A 6,828-nucleotide genomic window follows, 5' to 3' on the forward strand; every position below is an offset into this window, starting at 1 on the left:
TGCTTTTTGTTGTATTTATCGTCAGCGTTTTTCAAAACGTTTTTCCAGATTCAAACCGAAGTGATTTTCACTGGTGTCGAGCAGAAGAGTATACAAAATCACTCCTTGACATTAGACGGCACTACACAACTTTAAAGGGCCATGAAACCCCCTCGTTTCAGCAGTGTGTTTTCACACCTCTACTTTGGAAAAAGTCAGAAAAGTGGGCGTGTCCAGCTCTGTTTAGGGGGGAGTGTCGGAGGAAGAAAAGAGGCTTGGTATGGGAGTGTCTATTTGGGCGCGCTGAATTTCAGCGTCAAAACACACACCCACAGCGAACAATGTGACTGTGTTTACATGGACATCAGTAGTCGAATTATTTGCCAAATTATTAAATGGTGGACTTTAACTGCAGTTTGGCTCTTTCATTCAGGGAATTCATTAATGTCCCTCCCGACAAACGTGATATTTGATTCGAGGCGCTGCTCTAAGCGTGTATTTTTTAGCAATGTTTGATACCGCACGGCGAATGAGAGAAAAAAAAAACTCAGCATTTCCCGGAAACTTAGATGCACACGGCAGGTAGCGTCAGAAAGCCGTGTGTGATATTCCGGTCATAAAAATCCAACACGAGGTTATAGTTTGGTTGTAACTGTTAGTGCTAAATATTGCACTCGGTGAAATAGTTTGTTTGATACGAATAAAATACGAACTGAATAAACAAAGAGCACTGGTCGCTCACTTACCAAATCTGTAGAGACAGGACAATCACCAGCAACTAGAGCCGCGTCTTTATTTAGAGGAGACTACAAGCGAATCCAGATCTCAGCGTTTGCAGAGAACAGCTCTCAGGTAAACAATAATCCTCCTTAGACACGTAAGTTATTGTTGTCGAGCGTCGCGTACACTGTTAATCCACACGTGAGTCTGAGCTCTCACAGAGAGAAAATGAAAACGAAACTTAACTGCAGCAAACTATAAAAGCAACACTTCACGCTTGTTTTGCCAACACAACGTGGCGTCTTTGCCGTCTACACTCTGACAGTAATGAATATTAATGAAGTTGCACAATAGAGCGTGCTGATTGGTTTGAACCAAGCCTTACTCATGCATTAATGCAACACACTGTAAGACGTAATAAGACTCACTCGGGCACAGACGCCCAGTCTGCACGCTGGAATACAGGCTATTATGTCATGGCCGTGACGCAGCTTCAAAAATTCGTTTCAAACCGGAAGTATGAATTTGCTTGAAATAACGCAAAAACAACCAATTTACACTTTTTAGTGAAATATAGGTGTCCCAATAGTGTTTTTAGCAGTGTGGGACACATATACGACTGCCAACAGCTCAAAAAATGTGTTTTGGTGTTTCGTGACCCTTTAAGCTTCTGACACCCGCTTGTTACACAGAAGAGTAGACGAAGTTGACACGCTTGTTGTTATGGATGGTTCAAGCTGCAGCTCCAGCTCTAGTGCAGACGAAATGATTATTGTTCACCAGTGCAATAAGCAGCTCCACGGGCATCTTCAATGTGTGCTCGCATTGACAATTTTACGTTTGAGCGCCTCAAAGTGCTGTTTACTGTAACTTCAGCAGCTCCGTGCACCTGAACAAAAGTGCCAATCTGATTGGTGGAGAAGGTTTTGACGCGGCGTGTCAAAACAAAAAAAAATGAGCATGAGACAATGTTTTAAAAATGACGCTTTTACGCCTTGTAAGGCTTGAAGCAGACACTGTGATTCTGAACCAATAATCGGAAACAGAAAGCAGTTGAAGGATGGCATGTTTAAATTCATTATTTATCTGACTCCATTGTAATTAATCTGACTCCATTAAAGTTGTTAACATCATTGATCAAGAGAAAGAATCTCTACGTCTTAAAGCAGGCAAAGTTGTTTATTAAGTTACATGTTTAAATGTACAGACAGTAGAATGAAACAAACTAACATACTGTATAAAGAAATTAGCTGTAACATATGCACTGCTGAGCAACAGACAGTAGCCCCTTTCACACAGTGATACCGGTAAATATCTGGAAAATTTCCGGAACGACTTTACCGGTATTTTCAAAAAAGCGCTGTTCACACAGGCGAGGAAGTTACGGAAATTTTCCGGAAAAGAACATTCACACATCCATTCCAAAATACCGTTAAATTCTGACATCATTCACCACAAATGAGCTTTAAACGGCTGCGCTTGTATTTGTAAACATTTGACTAAATTACAAACTCTGTGGATGATCAATATTGTGAACAACTTTCGCAGGATCACTTTCTCATGTCGAGATGTTCATGATATGTGCGTGAGCTGGCGCTCACAGGCTGTTTCACAGGAACACGCAAAGCTTGAAGGTAAACAAACAACGGCTTATCATAAGCATCTCATCGATGATTATTTACACAGTTGACATTAAGAAGAACATATAAACGTGATCTGACAAACTTCTAGCAGCTAAATGTGTCTGGAAAAATATTCAAAGGCTTTTATTCTCACAAACCGCACGGACGTAAATGCGTCTGACTGTTGTGATTGGCTAAAGCAGACGTCTCGTCAGCACGTTCTAGACGTGCACGCGCTTATTCCGGTAATCTTCCTTCTGCGTTCACACAGCGCATCATTCCGGCAAATTGCCGGTAATGTTACAACTTCTCTTTCCGGAAAATAGCCAGAACGAATTTACCGGTATTTTCAAAAAGGACCTGTTCACACATACAACCTTTCCGGAAAATTGCCGGTAATTTTCCGGAAAGGTCTGTATGTGTGAAAGGGGCTAATGAAACTGCCTTTGTTAGCATATGAGGCTACGCACTGGTGTGCGGGAGAAGCAGAGTAAAAGCCAGATCAACAGTTACCTTTCCCTATTATACCCTGAGCAAAGCATTGTCAAACATGAGTAAAAACCAACCCCCAAAACCAGCTGGACATGAGAGCAAAGTTGAAGAGATGAAGTGGGGGAGAAGTACAATAACATACTCTCCTCAGGCCATGACTAAACAATAGTAAATATGTTGTAGATTGAAATACAATTAATCAATGTCTCTGTTGATTTCATCACTACAACACTGAAGTCATAAACTGTCAAATGACACCAAACATGACAGTTATCTGAAAGAAGAGCACAAGCAGATGAATTGTGTATGGTGAAGAGCACATGGTTACTGTAAGCAAGAGGTGTGTATCGGAGCTGTGAGGAACTCTGCCTCACCAGGAGGACCCATCTCATGCTTGGAATGTCTCAGTAGTCCTTCATTAGCATAGAAGGAAAAGTATATCATATTTTCTCAGCTTACAGCCTGGTGTTTTAAACATTGTTGTGCACGATCACATTGACGCCCTTTATTTATTCACAAGGCGTTAAACGTCGATGGAAAACGTGAGCAAAAAATGTCTCTGTGTGCACAGGCCATGCTATATGAACATACTTGTGTAACCCACCTTGTCTCCACTCTACCAATAGCTGGTGTGTGGTGAGCACACTGGCGCCGTTGTCCTGTGGCTGTCGTTGCATCATCTAAGTGGATTCTGCACACTTGTGGTGTGGAGAGACCCCCCTCTTGATTGTGAAGCACTTTGGGTATATGGCCATACACAATAAATGAGCTATATAAATACACACATTACATTACACCGGTCCTACTGCACCCATCGCGGCCTGAGCTGGGATCAAACCGGCAACTCTTTGTATGGGAGTCGGTTGCTCTAACAAGAAGGCTAAAGACCATGGCCTCTAGCATCTGTCACCAGAGAGCACCTTCTAAGGTCAGAGAAGTGAGGTTTACCTGCATAGCACTTTGCTAGCTGTCTTTCGTTACATTCACCCTCCTAAACCTCACTCCCTTCCCGGATGAGCCCCCACGTGTGAACCCACTGGTCTTACTGCACCCAACCCGGTTTGAGCTGGGATCAAGCCAGCAATTCTTTGCATACAAGTCAGTTGCTCTAACAAGGAGGCGAAAAACCATGGCCTCTAGTAACTGTCACTTGAGCACCTTTTAAAGTCCAGGATGTAAGTGAGGTTTAGGGGGCTGAGTGTAATGCAGGCCAGCTAGCAAAATGCTATACTCCTCTGACCTCAAAATTGAGCTCTACAGACAGACGCCTTGGGCTTTAGCCTGCTTGTTAAGCCTGATTTATACTTCTGCGTCAAACACCGGCGTATGCTACGGCGCTGACGCATAGCCCTTCGCCGTGGCCATCGCCGTCACTGACGTGCACCTCTCAAAAAATGTAACTACACGTCGCAACGACGCGTAGCATAAGCTCTGTGATTGGTCGGCTTGGTAGCGCTGACGAGTCTGGGCGGGACCGAGAGGCGCGCGAATGGCGCGACGCCGCGCGAGCGATTGTTTACAAGTGTGGAGTCCCGTGAAGGAGCTCCGGATGGAAAGTTTTGTTTTGTGTTTACCTCATAGTTAAAGTTGTTGCACGTCCGCCGGTTCCTGCCTCAAAATGAGCGAGTTTGAGTCACTTGTACATCCCGGAAGTGTTCAGGAAATGCAAAAAAGTAGCGAAGAAACTTGACACAGAGGAACATTTACACCTCACTGCCAACTAGCGTTTCGGAAGTGTTAATGCAGACCGGCAGAGACAGCGCGCAGAAGTATAAATGCACAGCTGCGCGCGTTGCCTGCGCCGTGGGTTACGCCGGTCACTTGACGCAGAAGTATAAATCAGGCTTTAGAGCAACCAAATCCCATGCAAAGAATCGCTGGTTAGATCCCAGGTGAGAACGGGATGTGTGCTGTAGGCCCGGTGGGTTACACTTGGTTACACGTCCTGCTCTCTGATTCTCTGAGGTTTCTGGTAAACATGAAGCTAGTCAGTTAATTGAGGGGTGTTTGTAAGATGTTTGTTATTTTTGGCTGGTTTAGTATTAAATGAGCAAACATTTAAAAGTGCTGTATGTACGTTTTTGACTCTCAAAAAGCATAAAACTGTCGTTATTAAAGTAACATGCTATGTGAACATACTTGTGGAACTCACCGGTCTTACTGCACTCAACACGGTCTGAGCTGGGATCAAACCCGCAACTTTTTGTATGGGAGTCGGTTGCTTTAACAAGAGTGCTAAAGACCATGGCCTCTATCTGTCACTGAAGCACCCTCTGAGGTCAGTAAAGTGAGGTAATGGAGGCCTGCTAGCGAAGATGTTTGTAGTCTTTGGCTGGTTTATTATTTAAAAAAAGCAAACATTTAAAGGTGCTGCATGTGCGTTTTTACACTCCAAAAACATAAAAGTGCCACAATATGTTTGCAGATCTTTAGGAAACATGCTAAGTGAACATACTTAATAATAATAATAATAATAATAATTCTTTACAATTACGTAGCCCTTTTCTAGACACTTAAAGCGCTTCATACATTTTGGGGGGAATCTCCTCATCCACCACCAGTGTGCAGCATCCACCTGGATGACACAACAGCAGCCATATTGAAGCAAACCACACACCATACCACACAACAGCTGATTGGTGGAGAGGAGACAGAGTGATGAAGCCAATTATGATGTGGGAATGGTTAGGAGGCCATTTGGGTAAATGTGGCTTGGATGCCGGGCCAAAACCCCTACTCTCTTTTTTTTTTTTTTTTTTTTTTGAAGGATTTTTTTACAACCATAGAGAATCAGGACCTCGGTTTAATGTCACTGAGCAGTATAGAGTCCCCATCAATATACTGGGGTGTTAGGGACCCACACAGACTGCAGGTTGAGCGCCCCCTGCTGGTCTCACTAACATCACTTCCAGCAGCAACCTAGCTTTCCCATGTGGTCTCCCATCCAGGCACTGACCTAGCTTCGGTGGGCAACCATATGTGAGAGTTGCAGAGAGCTGTTCCGTATCGGAATGCTTGTCTATGTTTTGGTCTCTATAACCAGCCCGCTTCAGGTTTACCCATTTATGTCTCTGCAAATATTATATCATTAATTATATTTGTAAATCAGTTTTATTTAAAGTACTAAATCTTGATTTCTAAATTTTCTTGATTATAGTTATGGACAAATGAAAAAGACATTGTGTTATGTACAGTGTTTAGAAAAAGATTCATGTTCTGCAGAAAACTACCAGTACACTTTACCTTTAAATTTACAGACGTTTTTCTTCTTTTTTTACAATGTGAAATGGTGTAATGCAGAATTCAAAATCGCAACTTTATTCAGTCATTCATTCATTTTCTTTACAACTTAGTCCCCTATTAATCTGTGGTCGCCACAGTGGAATGAACCACCAACTTATCCAGTATATGTTTTACGCAGCAGATCCCCTTCCAGCTGCAACCCATCATGGGGAAACACCCATACACACTCATTCACAAACATACAGACGATTTAGCTCACCCAATTCACCCACCGCATGTTTTTGGACTTGGGAAAACCGGGGCACCCATAGGAAACCCACACAAACATGGGAAGAACATGCAAACTCCACACAGAAATGCTAACTGACCCAGCCAGGGCTTGACTTTCTTGCTGTGAGGCGATTGTGCTACCCACTGCGCCACCGTGCCGCCCCCGAAATTGCTATTTCTAATATGCAATTCCCTTTCTTCAGTGAAAAATGTTTAATTAAAACTCCAGTGCCCTCATAATTTAGTAATATCTAATAATATATTAAGTTAACATATGTGTGACTTTCAGGCAAGAGTCGACTGCGATGAAGCTGGATTTTAAGATTCAAATGTGTTTTTTTCTAGTGAAACAGTGTTTTTTATAAAGAAAGGGAAAGCTGGCACGTGTTTTATATGCTAATTAATATTATGCAATTTATAAATACACTTTTGCTGCCTAAAGAGTCATTTATTACATTTTATGTTATATTTTCTATTTGTGCTGTCATTGTGTTTTTTACAT

This window comes from Danio rerio, chromosome 20 (genome assembly GCF_052040795.2).
Source record: "Danio rerio strain M-AB ecotype USA chromosome 20, GRCz13ab, whole genome shotgun sequence".
Lineage (NCBI taxonomy): Eukaryota > Metazoa > Chordata > Actinopteri > Cypriniformes > Danionidae > Danio > Danio rerio.